General features: G+C 43.4%; 1 pseudogene; it reads left to right on the forward strand.

Moving 5' to 3' along the window:
• Nucleotides 1–6,709: 6,709 nt before the first annotated feature.
• The window catches only part of LOC134316986 (NLR family CARD domain-containing protein 3-like), a 95,111-nt pseudogene continuing 75,577 nt past the window's right edge, over nt 6,710–26,243 (forward strand).

The raw sequence follows: 26,243 nt of genomic DNA on the forward strand, positions 1-26,243 counted from the left end.
AGTGCTCTGTCAGTGTTTAAAGCTCTGTGAGTTTAACACTTCATGACTGAGAGCCGCTGACCAGCATCTTCACCCACATCAACCATGACCTTCATCTCCATCTTCATCTGCACACTGGCTCTCTGCACTCAAGGTAACACGATGCTTTATGTTCTACTGGTGAGGAGGCTCTGCCATGTGGAGAAGATCCACTAGATGAACTTCAAACTCCACATGGTTCTTCATGTAGTGAACGTCTTTATTCTTCTTATTGTTTTCAGGATCCAGAGGTCAGGTGACTGTGACTCAGAGTCCTGCAGTAAAACATGTTGATCCAGGAGCTTCAGTCACCATCAACTGTAAAACCAGTTCTGCTGTTCACTTTGATGGTAGTGATTATATTTTAGCCTGGTATCAGCAGAAACCTGGAGAAGCTCCTAAACTCTTGATCTACTGGGCAAACAGAAGAGCATCAGGTATTCCAGATCGTTTCAGTGGCAGTGGATCCGGATCTGACTTCACTCTGACCATCAGTAGAATTGAGACTGGAGATGCAGGAGATTATTACTGTCAGAGTTACCATAGTGGTGGCATCTTCACACAGTGTTATATGGTGGTACAAAAACCTGGGTGAGTGGAAGTGTACAGTAACTGCACTGCTGCAGCTGGGACCGACTGCAGGTGCTGAGGGGGAGGATGTGATACAGTACAATCATTCACTCTGTACAGGAAACACCTCACTCACTCACTACTTCTCCTAAATACAAGCTTTATTATTATTAAAATAATAATAACCACTTCATCCTGATCAGGGTCACAGTGGTGTAAAGCTGGTATAGTTTACAGACACATTTACTTGCTCATTTAGTCCCTTATGATGTTAATAATCTATTGGTGGACAGATGGAGACACGTTAAGCTGCATTAGTTTATCTGAGAGTCGTTCAGGGATGATGGTGTAGAGAGCAAAGCTGAAGTCCACATACAGAATACAGGTGAACATGTGAGAGCTCCAGATGCTGTAGGATGTAGTTCAGGACTAAATTAATGGTACTCAGTAATGGGTGGAGTGGGTCGTGCAGAGCATCAGTCATGGATTTCAGATCATCCAAGATCATGTTTTTAAATCTCTTTATGATACTTCAGCTTTGTTGCTGCTTTTAACCAAAGTGTAGAAAATACAGAATATTCAGATCATATTAACAACAGAAGCTCTAAACCTGAGAGGACTTGAGTTTAGAAGAGCTCTTATAAGAGAATTGAACTGACAGCAAGTTCCAAGATGAAGCAGTAAACCAGAAGATGGTTCAGTTTAATCATACTGCATACTATAGTACACACTACTTTAGGATTAGTATGCAGTATATACTGGGGCAGTAGGACATTTTGAACAGAGCTGCTGGCTTTGGTTGGGATTGGGGGCGGGTCTGGAGGTGGCAACACCTGCATTGATTGGTGCACACCTTCATACCCAACCAATAGGATTGAACTTCACCTTATTACAGCTAACAATCAGCAGCTGGAGCTCATCTAGTAGAAACTACTTTATCTCCATGTGCTGTTTGATTCAGTTGGTTTGTGACTCGCTGGTAAATTGAGGAGCTACAAGTTACAACCACATTAAAATAGGAAACAAAAATAATAAAAAATAGAATATGATTTACTTTTTTAGTTTTGAACGTTTTATTTTGTTTATTCCCTCAGAAGCTGTTTTATACGGTGGCCCGCTGAGTCAAAACAAATAACATTTACAAAACAAACAAAAGCTGACAACACAACAACATTAAGGAAAAACGTGAATAAAATAAGGACAACACAACAACATTAAGAAAAAACGCGAATAAAATAAGAACAACACAAAAACATTAAGGGAGAACGCAAATATATTAAGAGACAACACTACAAAATTAAGGCAACACGAACACATTTCCACAACGAAAATGCTCCCGGTCACTAGAGGGCACCTCTATCATTTTTTATCTGTATGAACACTGCAGCAAAAGAAGCAAGAAGCAGAGCAGCGTAGTGCAGAGCATCAGGCTTCGGTTTTACTTTAACTTTCAGTGATATAATTCCAAATAAAATTGAGCTTTTTAGTGGAGGCGGTTTGACTGTATAGCGCCTTTTTTGTTTTTTAAACATCAGGCAGCTATTGGCTTGCCAAATTTCTAATATATTTGCAAAATCAACTAACTTGAGCTTTAAGCAGACTCATATTGTGCCACGCTTTTACAGTTTAATATGTTTTAATGTCATATAACCTCCTTTTTTACAGTTATAAGTGTTAGTAACTCATTAACAAATGGTGACGTGTGTTACATTTTAATATAAGGCTCCTGTTTTACAGTTATAAGTGTTAGTAACTCATTAACAAATGGTGAAGTGTGTTACACTTTAATATAAGGCTCCTGTTTTACAGTTATAAGTGTTAGTAACTCATTAACAAATGGTGACGTGTGTTACACTTTAAAATAAGGCTCCTGTTTTGCAGTTATAAGTGTTAGTAACTCATTAACAAATGGTGACGTGTGTTACATTTTAATATAAGGCTCCTGTTTTACAGTTATAAGTGTTAGTAACTCATTAACAAATGGTGACGTGTGTTACACTTTAAAATAAGGCTCCTGTTTTGCAGTTATAAGTGTTAGTAACTCATTAACAAATGGTGAAGTGTGTTACACTTTAAAATAAGGCTCCTGTTTTGCAGTTATAAGTGTTAGTAACTCATTAACAAATGGTGACGTGTGTTACATTTTAATATAAGGCTCCTGTTTTACAGTTATAAGTGTTAGTAACTCATTAACAAATGGTGACGTGTGTTACACTTTAAAATAAGGCTCCTGTTTTGCAGTTATAAGTGTTAGTAACTCATTAACAAATGGTGAAGTGTGTTACACTTTAAAATAAGGCTCCTGTTTTGCAGTTATAAGTGTTAGTAACTCATTAACAAATGGTGACGTGTGTTACATTTTAATATAAGGCTCCTGTTTTACAGTTATAAGTGTTAGTAACTCATTAACAAATGGTGAAGTGTGTTACACTTTAAAATAAGGCTCCTGTTTTGCAGTTATAAGTGTTAGTAACTCATTAACAAATGGTGACGTGTGTTACATTTTAATATAAGGCTCCTGTTTTACAGTTATAAGTGTTAGTAACTCATTAACAAATGGTGAAGTGTGTTACACTTTAAAATAAGGCTCCTGTTTTGCAGTTATAAGTGTTAGTAACTCATTAACAAATGGTGAAGTGTGTTACACTTTAATATAAGGCTCCTGTTTTACAGTTATAAGTGTTAGTAACTCATTAACAAATGGTGAAGTGTGTTACACTTTAAAATAAGGCTCCTGTTTTACAGTTATAAGTGTTAGTAACTCATTAACAAATGGTGAAGTGTGTTACACTTTAAAATAAGGCTCCTGTTTTACAGTTATAAGTGTTAATAACTCATTAACAAATGGTGAAGTGTGTTACACTTTAAAATAAGGCTCCTGTTTTGCAGTTATAAGTGTTAGTAACTCATTAACAAATGGTGAAGTGTGTTACACTTTAAAATAAGGCTCCTGTTTTACAGTTATAAGTGTTAGTAACTCATTAACAAATGGTGAAGTGTGTTACACTTTAAAATAAGGCTCCTGTTTTGCAGTTATAAGTGTTAGTAACTCATTAACAAATGGTGAAGTGTGTTACACTTTGAAATAAGGCTCCTGTTTTACAGTTATAAGTGTTAATAACTCATTAACAAATGGTGAAGTGTGTTACACTTTAAAATAAGGCTCCTGTTTTGCAGTTATAAGTGTTAGTAACTCATTAACAAATGGTGAAGTGTGTTACACTTTAAAATAAGGCTCCTGTTTTACAGTTATAAGTGTTAATAACTCATTAACAAATGGTGAAGTGTGTTACACTTTAAAATAAGGCTCCTGTTTTGCAGTTATAAGTGTTAGTAACTCATTAACAAATGGTGACGTGTGTTACATTTTAATATAAGGCTCCTGTTTTACAGTTATAAGTGTTAGTAACTCATTAACAAATGGTCAAGTGTGTTACACTTTAAAATAAGGCTCCTGTTTTACAGTTATAAGTGTTAATAACTCATTAACAAATGGTGAAGTGTGTTACACTTTAAAATAAGGCTCCTGTTTTGCAGTTATAAGTGTTAGTAACTCATTAACAAATGGTGAAGTGTGTTACACTTTAAAATAAGGCTCCTGTTTTGCAGTTATAAGTGTTAGTAACTCATTAACAAATGGTGACGTGTGTTACATTTTAAAATAAGGCTCCTGTTTTGCAGTTATAAGTGTTAGTAACTCATTAACAAATGGTGAAGTGTGTTACACTTTAAAATAAGGCTCCTGTTTTGCAGTTATAAGTGTTAGTAACTCATTAACAAATGGTGAAGTGTGTTACATTTTAATATAAGGCTCCTGTTTTACAGTTATAAGTGTTAGTAACTCATTAACAAATGGTGAAGTGTGTTACACTTTAAAATAAGGCTCCTGTTTTGCAGTTATAAGTGTTAGTAACTCATTAACAAATGGTGAAGTGTGTTACACTTTAAAATAAGGCTCCTGTTTTGCAGTTATAAGTGTTAATAACTCATTAACAAATGGTGAAGTGTGTTACACTTTAAAATAAGGCTCCTGTTTTGCAGTTATAAGTGTTAGTAACTCATTAACAAATGGTGAAGTGTGTTACACTTTAAAATAAGGCTCCTGTTTTGCAGTTATAAGTGTTAGTAACTCATTAACAAATGGTGAAGTGTGTTACACTTTAAAATAAGGCTCCTGTTTTGCAGTTATAAGTGTTAGTAACTCATTAACAAATGGTGACGTGTGTTACATTTTAAAATAAGGCTCCTGTTTTGCAGTTATAAGTGTTAGTAACTCATTAACAAATGGTGAAGTGTGTTACACTTTAAAATAAGGCTCCTGTTTTGCAGTTATAAGTGTTAGTAACTCATTAACAAATGGTGAAGTGTGTTACATTTTAATATAAGGCTCCTGTTTTACAGTTATAAGTGTTAGTAACTCATTAACAAATGGTGAAGTGTGTTACACTTTAAAATAAGGCTCCTGTTTTGCAGTTATAAGTGTTAGTAACTCATTAACAAATGTTGAAGTGTGTTACACTTTAATATAAGGCTCCTGTTTTACAGTTATAAGTGTTAATAACTCATTAACAAATGGTGAAGTGTGTTACACTTTAAAATAAGGCTCCTGTTTTGCAGTTATAAGTGTTAATAACTCATTAACAAATGGTGAAGTGTGTTACACTTTAAAATAAGGCTCCTGTTTTGCAGTTATAAGTGTTAGTAACTCATTAACAAATGGTGAAGTGTGTTACATTTTAATATAAGGCTCCTGTTTTACAGTTATAAGTGTTAGTAACTCATTAACAAATGGTGAAGTGTGTTACACTTTAAAATAAGGCTCCTGTTTTGCAGTTATAAGTGTTAGTAACTCATTAACAAATGGTGATGTGTGTTACATTTTAATATAAGGCTCCTGTTTTACAGTTATAAGTGTTAATAACTCATTAACAAATGGTGAAGTGTGTTACACTTTAAAATAAGGCTCCTGTTTTGCAGTTATAAGTGTTAGTAACTCATTAACAAATGGTGACGTGTGTTACATTTTAATATAAGGCTCCTGTTTTACAGTTATAAGTGTTAATAACTCATTAACAAATGGTGAAGTGTGTTACATTTTAATATAAGGCTCCTGTTTTACAGTTATAAGTGTTAATAACTCATTAACAAATGGTGAAGTGTGTTGCACTTTAATATAAGGCTCCTGTTTTGCAGTTATAAGTGTTAGTAACTCATTAACAAATGGTGAAGTGTGTTACACTTTAATATAAGGCTCCTGTTTTGCAGTTATAAGTGTTAGTAACTCATTAACAAATGGTGACGTGTGTTACATTTTAATATAAGGCTCCTGTTTTACAGTTATAAGTGTAAGTAACTCATTAACAAATGGTGAAGTGTGTTACACTTTAATATAAGGCTCCTGTTTTACAGTTATAAGTGTTAATAACTCATTAACAAATGGTGAAGTGTGTTACACTTTAATATAAGGCTCCTGTTTTACAGTTATAAGTGTTAGTAACTCATTAACAAATGGTGAAGTGTGTTACACTTTAATATAAGGCTCCTGTTTTGCAGTTATAAGTGTTAATAACTCATTAACAAATGGTGAAGTGTGTTACACTTTAATATAAGGCTCCTGTTTTACAGTTATAAGTGTTAGTAACTCATTAACAAATGGTGAAGTGTGTTACACTTTAATATAAGGCTCCTGTTTTACAGTTATAAGTGTTAGTAACTCATTAACAAATGGTGAAGTGTGTTACACTTTAATATAAGGCTCCTGTTTTACAGTTATAAGTGTTAGTAACTCATTAACAAATGGTGAAGTGTGTTACACTTTAATATAAGGCTCCTGTTTTACAGTTATAAGTGTTAATAACTCATTAACAAATGGTGAAGTGTGTTACACTTTAATATAAGGCTCCTGTTTTACAGTTATAAGTGTTAGTAACTCATTAACAAATGGTGAAGTGTGTTACACTTTAATATAAGACTCCTGTTTTGCAGTTATAAGTGTTAGTAACTCATTAACAAATGGTGAAGTGTGTTACACTTTAATATAAGGCTCCTGTTTTACAGTTATAAGTGTTAATAACTCATTAACAAATGGTGAAGTGTGTTACACTTTAAAATAAGGCTCCTGTTTTGCAGTTATAAGTGTTAGTAACTCATTAACAAATGGTGAAGTGTGTTACACTTTAAAATAAGTTTAAGATGGTTTAGATAGGTCACAGATATCTGAGAGTGACCTGAAGCAAACCAGAACCTGTGGCAACCATGAGGAAGATGTCACTATGCTGAAAATGTCAAGGTAAAAATAAATAAGACCTTAGAATGTGAATTTTGTAATTTCATATGTTGATGTTCGCTGCATTATTTTTAATGACTAAAAAAGGCATCCTGTTGGTGGTTAAATGGTTAAACATGGTGGTTAAATGGTTAAACTTATTAACATGTGATGACGCTGACAGGTTTAATGCTGACTGATAGAGAAGACAAAGCTAGATAAGTATCTGACAAGATCTGAGGTTTAACATTACAGATTGATGTGGGTTCACTATTTTGCATTAATGTAGGATCACTATTTGGCAAGTGACACTCCGGTTGCCCATTCTATTCATGCTTTATAACAGCTTATTAATGACTTACAAGGCATTTTCAACCTATTTAATAACCCTTAATAAACAGTTTATTAACCCTTTATAAACCCTTTATAAAGGTAGCCTTATTTTAAAGTGGGACCGAGATGTGTTTTAAGCAAAAATGTAAAAAGCCTGAGGGAGGAAGCAGAGCGGAGAGTAGGAGGGAGGGAATTTCAGAGGCGAGGGGCAGCACAGCTGAATGAACGGCCACCCATCGTAGCCCGCTTGAACCTGGGTACAGCTAATAGATCGGAGCCAGAGGACCTAAGATTGCGGGAGGAAGAATGATAAGTGAATAAGTCGGCTAAGTATACCAGGGCCAGGCCATGTACAGCTTTAAAAGTGAGTAGGAGTATTTTATATTTAATCCTCAAAGAGGTGGGTTACCAGTGCAGTTTAGCCAAGACAGGTGTAATATGGTCAAATTTTTTGGAAAAGGTCAGGATCCGAGCAGCAGCATTTTGGATGCGTTGGAGAGGACGGAGGGTTTTGGCAGAAGCCCATATAAAATTGAATAGCAGTAGTCAAGCCGGGAGGTGACTAGAGCATGAACCAGAGTCTTAGCAGAGTCTTGCGAAAGCAAAGGACGTAGGCGAGAGATATTGCGCAAATGAAAATAGGCGGATTTGGAAACCGATGCTAGATGAGAGTCGAAGGATAGGTGCGAATCGAAGAACACCCCATGGTAAGAACTGGATATTGGGGGGATATTCAGAAGTAGAGAGTTCACTATATATGCCAGACACTTTATCTTGAAAGAAAGTGAGAAAGGAGTTACAGAGATCAGACGAGGCAGTGACAGAGTTGGATGGGGGACACAGTCGTCCCCCTGTGGATAAGTCAGCAATGCAATCTTGAATGAATGTTGGTAGTTTAGCTACTTCAGGGAAGATTCACCACAGTTCCCAGTGTTCCCAGTCCCAGAGCATCAGGGACAGTTTCGTCACGTTGCTGTAAAGGTTTTAAGTAATGTTTAGATTCACAGTGCTGCAGTAATCCAGCCAATCAGTAATTAACTTTAGTTTATTAGTTAATTAAGTAACTCAGTGGGTATTTACTTTTTCGTAGTGTTTTATATATTTTTTTATTGAAAAAATAAAATAATAATTTAAAACCTATTTGTGGTTACACATGATGTGTTTGTTTATACTTTTTAATCTGAAACATTTGGAACAAATTTGCAGTAATGAAGATATCATGAGGGGGCAAATACTTTTTCACAGCCCAATAATACATGAAAATGTACTAAATAAATAATTCAGTTCATTTAAATTAATTATACTGTGTTTTATTTATCAGTCCAATCTCAGTACAGAGATCAGCTTCTCCAGTACCCAGCTGTATCTCCATGAAGAGTGATAGATCTATGGATCCTCCTCTGAAGTTAAAAGATGGTGATCCATTATCTGGACCCAGGTAAGAGCTCCTCACAGTTCAGTATATAATGTGTATAGTGTGTGTATATTGCTTTTGTAATGTAATATACAGTATATGTTCATATTGTTAGTCCAATCTCAGTACAGAGATCAGATTTTCCAGTACCCAGCTGTATCTCCATGAAGAGTGATAGATCTATGAATCCTTCTCTGAAGTTAAGAGATGGAGATCCATCATCTGGACCCAGGTAAGACTCCCATAAACAGTGGCTGTAGTCTAGGAACAAACTCATGCTCTTTAGACCCTGGTGTTGTACTGCACTATATGGCCAAAAATAATATCCTAATTATAGAGTTCAGGTGACAACAGTTTAGGGAAGGCCCTTTTCTGGTCCAGCTTAAATGAACCTCTGTACACAAGGCAAAGTCTATGAAGATGGTATGTATGTATGTATGTATGTATGTACATACTTTTTTTATTTTTCTTTAGCCTTTATTTAACCAGGTAGTGCCATTGAGATCAAAGGTCTCTTTTACAAGAGCGACCTGACCAAGAGGGCAGCCATAATAGTAACATAAAAACAATAAAACAACAGATTAAATTTTAAACACTTACAAACATAGTACACTGCCATTCAATGTAACACGGGTTTGAAGTTGAAGTTCAGATTGTAAAGTACTCCAAGTACACGGTGCCAGAAACCTAAATGCTTTCTTGCCCAGTTCAGGTCGTACATTGGAACGACAGATTGCAGAGTACAGAAAGATCTGAGATCATAACTTCCATGTTTCCTTATTAAGAGACAATACAAATGAGTGATACCCAGAATGGTTTTGTAAATAAACAAGTACCAGTGATTGAGGCACCTGGCACATAAGGATATCCAATTAACTTTAGAATAAAGTACACAATGATGAATAAGGGGATTACATTTGGTGATGGATCTCAGTGCCCCGTGGTACACACTATCCAGCATGCAAAGACAACGAGCGGAAGCATTCATATACAACACATCACCATAGTCAATAACAGGTAAAAAGGTTGTTTCCACCAGTTTCTGTTTCACACAAAGAGAAAAGCAAGACTTGTTTCTATAATAAAATCTTAATAAGATTTTATAAGTCAATTAAAATTCCTAGATATTTAAAAGTAGATACCAGTTCTATTTGCTGACCATTTCTTGTTAAGATTTTTTTACAGTGCTGATCTCAGCACCCCACCCCACTAACATAATGTGGTGATTCTTGGACAGATTAATTTCAAGGGCTAACAGTTCAAATTATTTACTTACTGACTCTGAATGCACTAATTTAACATCAAAGTTCTACTTAATGTATATATATATATATATATACTGTATATACAGGGGTTGGACAAAATAACTGAAACACCTGTCATTTTAGTGTGGGAGGTTTCATGGCTAAATTGGACCAGTCTGGTGGCCAATCTTCATTAATTGCACATTGCACCAGTAAGAGCAGAGTGTGAAGGTTCAATTAGCAGGGTAAGAGCACAGTTTTGCTCAAAATATTGCAATGCACACAACATTATGAGTGACATATCAGAGTTCAAAAGAGGACAAATTGTTGGTGCACGTCTTGCTGGCGCATCTGTGACCAAGACAGCAAGTCTTTGTGATGTATCAAGAGCCACGTTATCCAGGGTAATGTCAGCATACCACCAAGAAGGACAAACCACATCCAACAGGATTAACTGTGGACGCAAGAGGAAGCTGTCTGAAAGGGATGTTCGGGTGCTAACCCGGATTGTATCCAAAAAACATAAAACCACGGCTGCCCAAATCACGGCAGAATTAAATGTGCACCTCAACTCTCCTGTTTCCACCAGAACTGTCCGTCGGGAGCTCCACAGGGTCGATATACACGGCCGGGCTGCTATAGCCAAACCTTTGGTCACTCGTGCCAATGCCAAACGTCGGTTTCAATGGTGCAAGGAGTGCAAATCTTGGGCTGTGGACAATGTGAAACATGTATTGTTCGCTGATGAGTCCACCTTTACTGTTTTCCCCACATCCGGTAGAGTTACGGTGTGGAGAAGCCCCAAAGAAGCGTACCACCCAGACTGTTGCATGCCCAGAGTGAAGCATGGGGGTGGATCAGTGATGGTTTGGGCTGCCATATCATGGCATTCCCTTGGCCCAATACTTGTGCTAGATGGGCGCGTCACTGCCAAGGACTACCGAACCATTCTGGAGGACCATGTGCATCCAATGGTGGTGCCGTGTATCAGGATGACAATGCACCAATACACACAGCAAGACTGGTGAAAGATTGGTTTGATGAACATGAAAGTGAAGTTGAACATCTCCCATGGCCTGCACAGTCACCAGATCTAAATATTATTGAGCCACTTTGGGGTGTTTTGGAGAAGCGAGTCAGGAAACGTTTTCCTCCACCAGCATCACATAGTGACCTGGCCACTATCCTGCAAGAAGAATGGCTTAAAATCCCTCTGACCACTGTGCAGGACTTGTATATGTCATTTCCAAGACGAATTGACGCTGTATTGGCCGCAAAAGGAGGCCCTACACCATACTAATGAATTATTGTGGTCTAAAACCAGGTGTTTCAGTTATTTTGTCCAACCCCTGTATATACTGTATATATATGGCCACTTTACGACCCTTTTTATTTGTTGATTAGTGCGATAGACGTTATAGCCATTAATGTAAATATCTTTGTCATGCACAGATTGTTTATGCCAGGTTTCAGATAGGACTAAAATATCAGCATTTGTTGAGTCTATCCAGATCTTTATCATATCCAGTTTAGAGAGTAAACTCCGAACATTGATATGAATAAGGCCAAGACCAGGTCTAGCTTTAAAATCTGCAGGTGTAAAACATTGTGCAGGAGCGTCAGGGCCTGGATTAGTCTCAACAGAGCAATAACAATAGTGCATTTAGAAATTTGTGCTTTACATATTTATATATTTTGAGTCAGTCTTCGATCTGGAAAAGAATGTGCTCACAACAGGGGTATTAGGGTGCCTGCAGCTGCTGGTGAACTTACCCCGGGTTCCCGGCATCGCAGGCATTAAAGAGCACGGCAAACAAAGGCCTCAAATAGAAGGCCTTCCAATTAGGGCTGATTGCCTGCAGCTGCACCTGGCTGCCAGCATGGTGCAGCAGCGGGTGTCGCACCTTTTGTTCGGTTCTCACATGGCAGCGTGTCTTCACACTTTTAGGGACAGTTGGTATCCCCGGGCGGCATAAGGTCGGTCAGGTTTGTAGGCTGGAACGCCGAGGTAAAATAGTCCTTTATTTTCCCCCAGTTAGGGAAAGTGTGGTGCGACGACGCTCAGCCCTCGCGCTGATATTGCTTTTAGCGTGTAGCGATAGCTCCTTCCTGCATAGTTAGCAAGAAAGGTGCGAACATAGAATGGACTCAGTAGAGAACCCCCCCGTCTCAGACATGCTGCGCCACCAGGGGGTGGCCTTGGGCAGACATGAGCTGGCCCTTAATGAGCTGGCACAACGGGTAGCTGAGCTTACCCAGCGTGTGCCGACGTTGGAGCACGGCTCTGACTCCCTGGTCCACTCTCCCGGCTGCCCCAAAACATCTGCGGGTGGTGAAACTCCTATTCCGCCCCCGAACGGTATTCAGGAGATGCGAAGAAATGTGGCGGTTTTCTCCTCCAATGCTTGTTAGCGTTTGAATTACAGCCATCCCGGTACCCCACCGAACACTCTAAGGTAGCCTATATTACATCCCTACTAACAGAGAGAGCCTTAGAGTGGGCTACTGCCCTTTAGGAGCAAAACGCTCCCGATTGTTCCTCTGAGAGCGCCTTCAGGGGTGCCCTTAAGGACACCTTTTTTCACCCCACTGGGGGACGGGAAGCGGGACCTTGGCTGCTCGAGCTGACCCAAGGGGGGCGTTCGGTGGCCAATTATGTTATTGAATTCAGGGTGCTAGCGGCTGAGTGCGGGTGGGATGAGGAGGCGTTAACGGCGATTTTTCATCCTGGGTTAGGGGAGAGGATAAAGAACGAGCTGGCCACTCGAGAACTCCCTACCACCCTCAAGGCCTTTTACAAACTGGCGACCTCCATAGATACCCGTCTCCGTCAGCGAGCGCGGGAACGAGGTTCCCGTTTTTCCTTCACCCGTTCTCAGGGGACCCCTAGACCGGTGTCTCCGGACCCAGACCCTGAACCCATGCAGCTGGGGTCGGCTCGAGCAGCCACCCCTCCGTCTTCGGGTTCGTCGAGTTGGGGAGCCGGGAGGTAGCGGGCAGCCCGAGCACCCATCAGACCCAACCTCTCACGTTGCGTCTCCAAAACCACGAGGAACGGATCACCTTTATTGGTAACTCGTGGTCCTCACCTCCAGGTGGTATTGGGTCACTCGTGGCTGAAAAGGCACAACCCACAAATTGACTGGGCCACCGGATCAATCTTCATCTGGGGAATGCGGTGTCGGGATTCATGCCTGACTCCAGCAGAGCGGAATTACCCAGTAGGAGACAGGGAACTCCTAGCCATCAAGTTGGCACTTGATGAGTGGCGACACTGGCTCGAGGGAGCCAAACATCCCTTCCTTGTTTGGACGGACCACAAGAATTTGTCATTCATCCAGCAAGCGAAGCGGATGAATTCACGTCAGGCTCAGTGGTCCTTATTTTTTGGAAGGTTCCAATTTACACTGTCCTATAGACCGGGGTCCAAGAACAGTAAGCCGGACGCCCTGTCTAGGCAGTGGGAGCCCACCAGACTGGAGACCGAGCCTGATCCCATTATTCCCTCGACTCAGATTGCAGCCCCAGTGACATGGGGTATTTGTAAGGTCGTCTGGGATGCCCAAAGGGCAGAACCCGACCCTGTGGGGGACCTCCTGACCGACTGTATGTTCCCTCTACAGTTCGGCGTCAGGTTTTTCAGTGGGCCCATGCGTCCCCTTTTGTGGCGCACACAGGAGTGACGAAGACCCTGGTTTTGTTGCGTCAAATGTTTTGGTGGCCGGGGATGGTAAGTCAGGTGAGAGACTTTGTCCGTACCTGCGCTGTTTGTGCTACTAACAAGAGCACTAGAGAGCGCCCGTGGGGACTACTCCACCCGTTGCCAGTACCATCCAGACCGTGGTGCCAAAGTCCAGGGGATTCACGGTGGTATTGGTAATTGTCGACCGGTTCACCAAATCTTGCCTTTTTGTCCCGTTGCCCAAGCTGCCATCCGCCATGAGCAGTGCACAAGTCATTCTGTAACATGTGGTGAGAGCACATGGGGTCCCCTCAGACATTGTGTCTGACCAGGGCCCGCAGTCTGTTAGCCAGTGCTGGCGGGCATTTTGCCAACTTATTGGTGCAACGGCCAGCTTATCCTCAGGCTACCACCCTAAGTCGAATGGGCAATCAGAAAGGCTGATTCAAGACCTGGGCAAGATGCTCAGGTGCTTCACTGAAGGGATTCTGGCCATTTGCGTGCGAGGGAGCTACACTCCCTCCCCAACCTCCCGGCCCTCGTATCATCCAGGGTGCCCCTGCCTTCACGGTACGTCGCCTCCTGAGTAGCAGGAAGGTACAGGGTAGCACCCAATACCTGGTGGATTGGGAAGGTTATGGCCCTGAGGAACGTTCATGGGTAGCGGCTCGTCGGACCCTGGACCCTGAACTGATCCGCGAGTTCCGAAGGAACCAAGCAGCGGGTCTTGGGACCTTGGGAGCTATCCCTAGAGGAGGGGGTTCCATTAGGGTGCCTGCGGCCGCTGGCGAACTTACCCTGGGTTCCCGGCATCGCAGGCATTAAAGAGCACGGCAAACAAAGGCCTCAAATAGGAGGTCTTCCAATTAGGGCTGATTGCCTGCAGCTGCACCTGGCTTATTTAAGCGTCGCACCTTTTGTTTGGTTCTCACATGGCAGCGTGTCCTCACACTTTTAGGGACAGTTGGTATCCCCGGGCGGCATAAGGCTGGTAGGCCGAGGTAAAATAGTCCTTTATTTTCCCCCAGTTAGGAAAAGTGTGGTGCGACGACGCTCAGCCCTCGCGCTGATATTGTTTTTAGCGTGTAGCGATAGCTTCTTCCTGCATAGTTAGCAGGAACCTAGCAATGGCATTGTGCACCGGTGTTATACGGCGTCCTAACGGTGTTAGGTCCATTGGGTTCACTAATTCCGGGTTGGCGTAGCTGGTTGAGCAACTGTCTCTAACGCCGGCAATCCTGGTTCTAATCCACACTTCGAGAATCCATTAATTCTCTTTTGCTCTGTCTGCTACAGGTCGGCTCTCTCCCAGCTACAGCAACCCTCTTTGGGAGGCGTGACCAATCCTGTCCCCCGTTTCACGCTTGGCAGCGTTGAGGGTTTTTGCTTACGGACAGTTTTTTATGTCCGTCTTTTACCCGCTTCAGCGCTTCATAACCGCGGCGGTCTGACACACTGTTCAGCAATGTTAGTGCAGCGGAGAGCATGACCAGGCCGCATCCAGGCGACCAGGGTTATTGTTTCTCTGTTGTTCTCTTTTTCAGTTCCAGCTGCCTGCGGCTCCCAGCGGCATCGATCGAGTTCTCCCTATTTGTTTTTCGTTTCCTGTTTTCCCTTTTTCTGTCTATATAATCCTTTTATTTAATAAAATCATTTAGTTTTACTCTGCATTTTGAGTCCTCAGGGGAAGCTGTAGTAATATTGAAATGCTCTCTCAAAACAAGCAAACAATAAGAATGAATATACTTTACACTTGTATGCAGCCATTTTGTTTGTGTCACAAAAATCCTCAGTTGAGGTAAAGGTGAAGTTAGTTTGTATCTGCCACTAAAATGAAATGTTGAATTTCATTTCTTTCTAGAAGCAGCAAATACCCTTTTGGGATACCAATAAAAACCACACAAAAGTATAAAACACAATGTAATGATCTGTGACATAGTAAAGAAGGAATTTTCACAGTTTTACCACATTTGACGACAAACTGCTCTTTTTGTTTACAATAATTAAAAGATGCATTTCTTTATTTATCTATGTTTTAATAACTTTTATGAGTTTGGTGGTGATCTGCTGGGTCCAAAATATAAAGACAACTACTTAAACTATTAATGTGGTGGTGTACAAAGTTCTATAATCTTCTTTAACTGTGTGGAACTTTTAATGTTCCATATCAGCACATAAAATATTACACTTACAGTTAAATTACTCCAAAGATTTAAATGTGAAAATCAGTCCTGAAAATAAAACCTACCTGCAATTTTGTTGTGTCCACAGTGTCCTGCAGGGGGCAACAGCTACAATACCACAGGGAATCATCAGAAGTAGAAGGTAAGAACAAACCCAGCAACAGAACATTTACAGTGATGTGCAGTGATTATAAGGTGGAGTTTGATTCTCTCCTGTGTTCTTCTACACATTAATTAGATTATAATTTTTAAAGATCTTATGTCTATATGTATTGTTCTCACTATATAACAGGTCTGACTCAAAATCAGCTGGAACTGAAGTCCAGAAGAAGCTCAAATTAAACCTGATAAAGAAGTTTCAGTGTGTAAATGAAGTAATCACAAACCAGGGAAACCCAACACTTCTGAATGAGATCTACACCGAGCTCTATATCACAGAGGGAGAAAGTGGAAAAGTCAATAATAAACATGAGGTGAGGCAGATCGAGGCAGCATCCAGGAGAGCAGCAACAGAGGACACGCCCATCAAATGTAACAACATCTTTAAACCTTTATCAGACCAAGATGAACCCATCAGGACTGTCCTGACAAAGGGTGTTGCCGGCATCGGAAAGACCGTCTCTGTACAGAAGTTCATTCTGGATTGGGCTGAAGGGAAAGAGAATCAGGACGTCCACCTCATATTTCCACTTCCTTTCAGAGAGATGAAGGACAACAAACTGAGTCTGATGGATCTCCTTCATTTCTATTTTCAGGAGATAAAAGAAACCAACATTTCCAGCTTGTACAAAGTTCTGTTTATTTTTGATGGGTTGGATGAGTGTCGTTTACCTCTAGATCTCCAGAACTCAGTGGGATTGAGTGATGTAAATGAATCAGCATCAGTTCATGAGTTGCTAATGAACCTTATCAAAGGGAATCTGCTTCCTTCTGCTCTGATCTGGATCACCTCCCGCCCAGCAGCAGCTGATCAGATCCCCTCTGAGTGTATCGATCGAGTGACTGAGGTACGAGGATTCACTGATCCACAGAAGGAGAAGTACTTCAGAAAGAGGATCAGTGATCAGAGTCTGGCCAGTAGAATCATCTCACACCTGAAGTCATTAAGAAGCCTCTACATCATGTGTCACATTCTGGTCTTCTGCTGGATTACAGCCACAGTTCTAGAGAGAATGTTTGGTGAAGCAGAGAGTGGCGAGATCCCCAAAACTCTGACTCAAATGTACACCCACTTCCTCATCATTCAGACCAACGTCATCAGAAAAAAAGTACATGAAGAATCAGGAGGAAGAAGGAGAAATGATCCTCAAACTGGGAAAACTGGCTTTGGAGCAGCTGATGAAAGGAAACCTGATCTTCTATGAGAAAGACCTGATGGAGTGTGGAATTGATGTTCAAGAAGCCTCAGTGTACTCAGGTGTGTGTACACAGATCTTCAGAGAGGAGTTGGGACTTCACCAGAGTAAAGTGTACTGCTTTGTTCATCTGAGCATTCAGGAACATCTCGCAGCTCTATATGTGCATCTGACCTTCATGAACGAAAAGAAAAATGTTCTTCAACAGAGTGAGTCCTCAAAACTGAGGTTCCTGAAGATAAAACGAACCTCAGATCTACACAAGAGTGCTGTAGATCAGGCATTACAGAGTAAGAATGGACATCTGGATCTTTTTCTTCGCTTTCTTCTGGGTCTCTCACTGAAGTCCAGTCAGAATCTCTTACAAGCCTTAGTGACACAAACAGAAAGTGACTCTCACAACAAAGAGGAAACAGTTCAGTACATTAAGAAGAAGATCAGTGAGAATCCCTCAACAGAGAAATCCATTAATCTGTTCCACTGTCTGAATGAACTGGATGATCATTCACTAGTTCAGGAGATCCAACAATACCTGAAATCTAGAAAACTACAACAAACCAAACTCTCTGATTCTCAGTGGTCAGCTCTGGTCTTCATCTTACTGACATCATCAGATGAGCTGAATGTGTTTAACCTTAGTGATTATACCAATCACTACATCTCATCAGAGAAGGTTCATCTGAAACTGATGCCGGTGGTTGCAGCATCCAGAGCAGCTCGGTGAGTAATGCTGAAGATTCCTGTTAAACTGTAATTTTGATGTTATAGTATTCCTAGATTATTATTATACAACCCCAAATCAGGAAAAGTTTTTACCACTTTGTATTGTTGCCGTTCCATTTCACCACTTAAAAGAGGTTTTGGCACCAAGGAGACCAAGTGATTTAGTGTTTCAGCTTTTATTTTGTGTAGTTCTTCCTGTAAACACGTCTTAAGATGTGTAACAGTACGGGGTCGTCATTGTCGCATTTTTTGTTACAAAATTCTCCACACATTCTCTATTGGGGACAGGTCAGGACTGCAGGCAGGCCAGTCCAGTACCCGTACCCGTACCCTCTTCTTCCACAGCCATGCCTTTGTATTGTGTGCAGCAGGTGGTTTTGCATCATCTTGTTGAAAAATGCTGGACATTCCTGGAAAAAACGATATCTTGAAGGCAGCACATGTTGCTCTAAGATCTCAATGTACTTTTCTGCATTAATGCTGCATCACAGAAGTGTAAATGACCTTTACCAAGGGCACTGACACACCCCCATACCATGACAGACCCTGGCACTGACACGCCCCCATACCATAACAGACCCTGGCACTGACACACCACCATACCATGACAGACCCTGGCACTGACACGCCCCCATACCATGACAGACCCTGGCACTGACACGCCCCCATACCATGACAGACCCTGGCACTGACACACCCCCATACCATGACAGACCCTGGCACTGACACACCCCCATACCATGACAGACCCTGGCTTTTGGACTTCTTGCTGATAACATGGATGGTCCGTCTTTGGTGTGGAGCACACGGCGTCCATTTCTTAAAAAAAAAACAGTTACAGGTACGACCAGTTAGAAACCGCATTTAGCCACACTGTGCTGGGTGTGCAGAGTGAAAACAGAGAGAGTGAAAACCGTTTAGACAGAAATATATTAAATAATAACACTATAAAAACAGATCATTCATTTACATCATTGTTGTGCAGTAAAGTTTGTTTGTTTCTGCTAAAAAGTTTTGGCTCCTACATTTTTGTAGTTTTAATTATTTGAGCATGAAAAAAATAACACCATAATATTTAGCTGTTTTTTTTATGCAACTTTTAGAATATTATTAAATTGTAGAATTTTATGGTTCATTTGATTGTTTGAACTTGTTTCTTCTTGTCTTGATTAGTTTGTAAACTTTTTACCTTGTTTTGGGTGAAGTATAGTGGAGCTTACGTTAAAATGTGACAACTTTTGTTACTTTGTGTTTTGTAGCTTCTGTCTTGTTTGATGTGCTGGTTTAAACCCAGCCTGTTAATTTTGTTATTCTTTATTATGGATCTGCACGTGTTTAAAACTTTTCAGATTAAGTCAAATATACCTAAATATGTCGAGAATTCTTTCTCGTGTTCTTTTATTCTAGTGGAATAAACATATATAATTTTATTAGACTTTTTTATCAGCTCTAGGCTTTATTATATAACAGAAGTTATTATGGTAAACGTTTACATTACATGATGCTTTTATTACAATACTCATGTGTACTAAATTATTAAGTATGAGAAACAATATATAGTGGATTTTAAAAGCAAGCATTTAAAAAATTTGTTTTACAACAATAATCTCAATCATAAGTAAATGTAGTTTTCACAATGATGCTCTTATAGAACGTATACAATGATGATTTGAAGCACAATATATTTTAGTAGAAAGTTGGTACCTTAGTTACTATATTTATAACAGCTACAATCGAAATTTATTTTAGTACATTTAATCCACCAGATTTAGTTATTAGATTAGTAGATCATCTGCACTAATGTTAGTGGATCAATAGCTGATTTTCCTGCGTATTAGATTCCTAATAGCTGCTCTTTTTTATTTTAAAACCTTAATATATTACAACCTTCTTGTTAGTTGATAATAATAAACTCATAACCAGTACATGATCAGATTAAAGTTAAGTCAGCTTAGTCTGCTCTGTTTAACCACTTCTCAACAAGGGGCTTTGGTCTGTCGATCCTGGATTCTGTAAAGTTGTTTTAAGACAGTGTCTGTTGTAAAAAGGGCTATACAAATAAAATTGACTTGACTTCTTCAAATTTGTAGATATAGAAATTTAGTACAATTATATACAATATAAACCAGAAGACATGATAAAACATGTTTTAACTTTTAGTGAATATGGAACTCTCTCACCATCTGGAGTACTTATCTCTAATCATGAACTATAAACCAGACAAAAAATAAATTTATTAACATTTAGTAAATAAAATAATATCTTATCAATAGCAAGTATGATCTAAATGATCAAGTATTTATAGTTAGTTCGGGGTTTTAAAAGAAAGTACTGTCGTGGAATGATAAAATAAAGATTACAGTTGACTGGATTGGAGAATTTACTGGAATGATTGTGGGTTCTTACAGCCGTGGAATAGCTGAAGAACCAGGAACAGAAGTGTTGGCCTGTCTTTATACTTGTTATGATATGGGGGTTTGAGAAAACCCGTAACGTAGGGGAACCCAAGTATGGATGCACAAAAAGGAGCGAGAACTAAAGTTGACAATTAATATTTATTAGATTCAGACAAACAGGGGAAATGGTGATAGGTCCAAACAGAGGACACTGAAGCGGCTGGAGCAATACTGTGGGTAAGAGGAGCTATGATCTGAGTCCAGGAACAAGAGGGGTTGGTGTCCAACACTGTCCAGAGCTTAGGCAGAACAAACAGTGGCAGTGGGAGAAGAACCAGGGTCACAGGAGCTAGGAGCCAAGTCCAGGAACCAACAGGAGTGCAGGGGTGGTAGTGGAAGATGAACCAGGGTCGCAGGAGCTAGGAGCCAAGTCCAGGAACCAACAGGGAAGCCAGATGATGAATGGATCGCTGGGCTAGAATCAACCGGGAAGAAAAAACAACAACGTTGAAAAATAGTTGGAACAGCAACAAGATAATGTCCTTTAAAAAGAGAGATCAGCTCAGGAGTCAGGTGTCACTGTACCGCGGTGACAAGCAGACAATCTGGCGATGCGTGGTGGAAAAGCCGGCGTTTATAAGCGGTAGCTGATTAGATGGAAAATGAGGTACAGGTGAGTGAGGTCCGCCCTCCAGCGATCCATTGGCTGGCTTCCACTGCAATTTCTGGGGACAGTACCCCTCCAAGCCGCTGGGGGGAGAAGGAAGCCGGGCAGGCAAAAACACACACACATATCTAACAAGAACAAAAAGCGAAAGTCCGAAATAAACTTTAACGAAAAATAAAACGGAGGATAACAGAACTAACAAAGTACACAAGCGGAAAATACAAATGAAAATATAACCATAGAAAACGAAAGTAACAAGGTAAGAGCGGATTATAACAGTACCCCCCCCTTAACGACCGCCTCCAGGCGGCCTACCGGGTCCATTAGGATTTCGGAGGTGGAACTCCCGGATCAGGTTGGTGTCGAGGATGGCAGATCGGGGAATCCAGGAACGTTCCTCCAGTCCGTAGCCCTCCCAATCTACCAAGTACTGAAGGCCTCGGCCTCGCCTCCGAACCTCCAGCAATCGGCGGACCGTGTATGCCGGATGGCCGTCGACGAGCCGGGCGGGTGGTGGGGGGTCGGAAGGAGGGCTCAGGGTGGAGGAGGCCACTGGTTTGAGCTGAGAGATGTGGAATGTGGGATGGATGCGCATGTGGCGGGGGAGTCTTAAACGCACAGACGTGGGGTTAATAATCCTCTCAATGACGTAGGGGCCGATGTAGCGGGGGGAGAGTTTCTTGGATACCGAGCGGAGGGGAATATTCGTGGTAGATAGCCATACGACCTGACCGGGAGCGTAGGGGGGGCCAGGTCTCCGATGGCGGTCTGCCGACCGGCGGTTGTTGTCACGAGTCCGGAGGAGAGCAGCCCGGGTGGTCTTCCAGACTCTTCGGCACCTACGGAGATGTTGCTCAATGGAGGGAACTGCCACGTCTGCTTCCTGCTCGGGGAACAACGGGGGCTGATAGCCTAGGGAGGCCTCAAAGGGGGAAAAACCTGTGGCGGACGAGATCAGGGTGTTGTGGGCGTACTCGATCCAAGCTAGGTGGGAGCTCCAACCCCTGGGGTTGCGGGCGGCCATGCATCGTAGGGCGGCTTCCAAGCTCTGATTTGCCCTCTCCGCCTGTCCATTGGACTGAGGGTGGAAGCCAGACGAGAGGCTGACCGTCGCGCCCAAGGCTCTGCAGAAAGCCCTCCAGACATGGGAGGTAAACTGGGGCCCACGGTCCGACACAATGTCCGTAGGGATCCCATGCACGCGAAACACCAGGTTAACTAATAGCTCCGCCGTTTGGAAGGCTGTGGGGAGTTTGGGCAGGGCCGCAAAGTGCACAGCCTTGGAGAACCGGTCCACCATGGTTAGAATCACCGTATTCCCGCTTGACTCAGGTAGACCGGTGACAAAATCTAACGCTATGTGGGACCATGGGCGACCCGGGACTGGAAGTGGATGTAGTAACCCTGCTGGAGGTTGGTGGGAGGACTTGTTACGTGCGCATGTCGTGCAAGCGGCCACAAACTCCTTGACATCAGCCTCCATGGATGGCCACCAAAAGTGTCTCCTTAACAGCGACAGTGTGCGGCTAACACCAGGATGGCAGGCAATGCGGGAGCCATGGGCCCACTGCAAGGCAGGGGAGCGAGCTGTGGTAGGGACGAAAAGACAGGCATGGGGTCCTGACCTGGGATCTGGTTCCTGCGCCTGGGCCTCAGTGACAATCCTGCGAATGTCCCATGTGAGTAATCCAATGACCCGGCTGGGTGGAAGAATGGTTGTCGAACTGGCTGGAGTTTCCTCTGTGGAGTATTGACGAGATAGGGCATCCGGTTTGATATTGCGTGATCCGGGCCGGTAGGTCATAGCAAAGTCAAACCGACTAAAAAAAAGTGCCCACCTTGCTTGTCGGGAGTTTAGCCTCTTTGCCGCCTGGATGTAGGACAGGTTTTTATGATCCGTCCAAACGATAAAAGGCTGAGCGCTCCCCTCCAGCCAGTGTCTCCACTCCTCCAGGGCCAGTTTCACTGCCAACAGCTCACGGTCACCCACATCATAGTTGGCCTCCGCTGGGGATAAGCGACGGGAGAAAAAGGCACATGGGTGTAAACGGTTCTCGGGCCCCGCTCGCTGGGATAGGACAGCTCCCACCCCCGTGTCCGATGCATCGACCTCTACGATGAACTGCCTGTCGGGATCTGGTTGAATGAGGATGGGGGCTGAAGTAAATAGGGCCTTGAGATGGGAGAAAGCTTCGTCGGCCTCTGGGGGCCAGGTGAAAGGGATCTTGGTGGAGGTAAGGCGAGTGATGGGTGCTGCGACCTGGCTGTAATTACGGATGAACCGCCGGTAAAAGTTGGCAAAACCAAGGAAGCGTTGGAGCTCCTTACGTGAGGTGGGTGTAGGCCACTCAGTTACCGCACGAATCTTGTGGGGGTCGGCCCTAACCTGGCCGCGCTCAAGAATCACCCCCAGGAATTCCACAGAGTCCACCTGAAATTCACACTTTTCAGCCTTGACGAAAAGTTTGTTTTCTAGGAGCCGTGAGAGGACCTGGCGAACATGAGCGCTATGTTCCTCCAGTGACCTGGAAAAGATGAGAATGTCATCAATGTACACGAAGACAAACCGGTTGAGGTAGTCCCTGAGAACATCGTTTACCAATGCCTGAAACACCCCTGGGGCATTACACAACCCAAAAGGCATAACAAGATATTCAAAGTGTCCCAATGGGGTGTTGAATGCTGTCTTCCATTCGTCGCCTTCCCGGATTCGTACCAGATGATAAGCGTTACGTAGGTCAAGCTTGGTAAAGATGGTGGCGCCCTGCAGTGGGTCAAAGGCAGAGGAAATCAAGGGCAGGGGGTAACGGTTCTTCACTGTGATTTGATTAAGGCCCCGGTAATCGATACACGGCCGTAAGGTTTTGTCCTTCTTCTCCACAAAGAAGAACCCCGCCCCCAAGGGAGAGGACGATGGGCGGATGATCCCCGCGGCGAGAGAGTCGGAAATGTAGGTTTCCATGGCGCTCCTTTCAGCCCGAGAGATGTTGTACAGCCGGCTGGTAGGCAGTGGAGCTCCAGGTAATAGATCGAGGGCACAGTCATAGGGTCGGTGGGGGGGTAGAGATTGGGCACGGTCTTTCCGAAAAACCTCACGGAGAAAATGATACTCCTGGGGAACGTTGGATAGGTCGGTGTCTTCTGTGTCAGGGGGAGTGTGAGTCGGATTTCCTGGCTGTGGGATGGCAGAGACCAGACAATTAGCATGACAAAAGTCGCTCCAGACCACCACTCGTCCTAGGGCCCAGTCAATATGGGGATTATGGAGCGCTAACCAGGGGTAGCCCAGAACTAGGGGGGTCTGGGGAGCCTTGATTACAGCGAAAGAAAGGGTCTCCCGGTGATTACCCGAAAGAATAAGGGTCAAAGGTGTGGTGCGGTGGGTGACCCGAGCAATGACCCTTCCATCCAGGGCACACGCGGTGACCGGGGGATCGAGGGGTTCAAGGGTGCACCCTGTCTGGGCTGCCAGCCCCTCATCAAGCAAATTGTCCTCTGCACCCGAATCCACAAGGGCCTGGAGGGGAACTGAGCCGCCGTGCCAGCAGAGGGTGGCCCGAATCCGAAGGTGAAGTTCCCTGGGTGGTGGGGGTTGCTGAGAGTGGCCCGCCAGTACCCCCACGGCTACTGACGAGCCCTCTCTTTTGGTCGGGTAGGGCACACCTGCAAAATATGTCCCACCTCGCCACAATACAAACACTGCCCGGTTCTGAAGCGACGAGCCCGCTCCTCGGGGGTGAGCCTAGCACGCCCCAACTGCATCGGTTCAGGCTGTTGTATAGTGGATGAAGGCGTGCCAACGGGACTGCCAGAGGGCTCCAGGGGACAAAACAAGGAAACAGGTGGACGAGACCCTGGGCCAAGCCTGGCTGCCCCTTCGCGGCGCCGACCCCGGAGGCGGTTATCCAGGCGGATAGCCAGGGCGACCAGGGAATGAAGGTCAGGGTTTTCTTCCCTTACCGCCAACTCATCCCTCAGGGGTTCCATGAGGCCCCTTTGGAACGCCTCCCGAAGAGCCTCCTCATTCCACCCTGAGTCAGCAGCCAAGGTCCAAAACTCAATAGAATATTCTGCCACCGACCGGGAACCTTGGCGTAGGGAAAATAGGCGGGCTGAGGCACTTCCCGAGTGGTCTGGGTGGTCAAAGACAACCTTAAAACGGGTGAGGAAGTCAGAGAACGTCCCCCCCCGTGGGTCCTCTCGGGACTGAACCGCCTCAGCCCAAGAGAGTGCTCTGCCCCTAAGATGACCAATTATGAAGGCAACCTTACTAGCGTCAGTGGCAAATGTGGCGGGACGCTGACGAAAGATAGATTGGCACTGGAACAGGAAACCTCGGCACCTGTCCAAGTCCCCATGAAAGGGTTCGGGGTTGGGGATGGGTGTCTCCAAAGGGACCTCTGGGGCCCCAGGCTCTGTAGGAACAGCGGGTGACCCCAGAGGCACCTGGGGTTCAGCGAGAGGAACCGGCACTGGGGGGCTTAAACGGGCAACCTGTTGGGTAAGATCCGCGAGCCGCTGGGTGAGGGTGTCCAACATCTGGTTGTGCCGAGTCAGGACCATGCCCACAGTAAGGTCCTCGCCTGTTTGTGCATCCACGGGTTCCATGCTGGCCAGATTGTACTGTTATGATATGGGGGTTTGAGAAAACCCGTAACGTAGGGGAACCCAAGTATGGATGCACAAAAAGGAGCGAGAACTAAAGTTGACAATTAATATTTATTAGATTCAGACAAACAGGGGAAATGGTGATAGGTCCAAACAGAGGACACTGAAGCGGCTGGAGCAATACTGTGGGTAAGAGGAGCTATGATCTGAGTCCAGGAACAAGAGGGGTTGGTGTCCAACACTGTCCAGAGCTTAGGCAGAACAAACAGTGGCAGTGGGAGAAGAACCAGGGTCACAGGAGCTAGGAGCCAAGTCCAGGAACCAACAGGAGTGCAGGGGTGGTAGTGGAAGATGAACCAGGGTCGCAGGAGCTAGGAGCCAAGTCCAGGAACCAACAGGGAAGCCAGATGATGAATGGATCGCTGGGCTAGAATCAACCGGGAAGAAAAAACAACAACGTTGAAAAATAGTTGGAACAGCAACAAGATAATGTCCTTTAAAAAGAGAGATCAGCTCAGGAGTCAGGTGTCACTGTACCGCGGTGACAAGCAGACAATCTGGCGATGCGTGGTGGAAAAGCCGGCGTTTATAAGCGGTAGCTGATTAGATGGAAAATGAGGTACAGGTGAGTGAGGTCCGCCCTCCAGCGATCCATTGGCTGGCTTCCACTGCAATTTCTGGGGACAGTACCCCTCCAAGCCGCTGGGGGGAGAAGGAAGCCGGGCAGGCAAAAACACACACACATATCTAACAAGAACAAAAAGCGAAAGTCCGAAATAAACTTT

The sequence above is a fragment of the Trichomycterus rosablanca genome, chromosome 1 (assembly GCF_030014385.1).
Source record: "Trichomycterus rosablanca isolate fTriRos1 chromosome 1, fTriRos1.hap1, whole genome shotgun sequence".
NCBI classification, from domain to species: domain Eukaryota; kingdom Metazoa; phylum Chordata; class Actinopteri; order Siluriformes; family Trichomycteridae; genus Trichomycterus; species Trichomycterus rosablanca.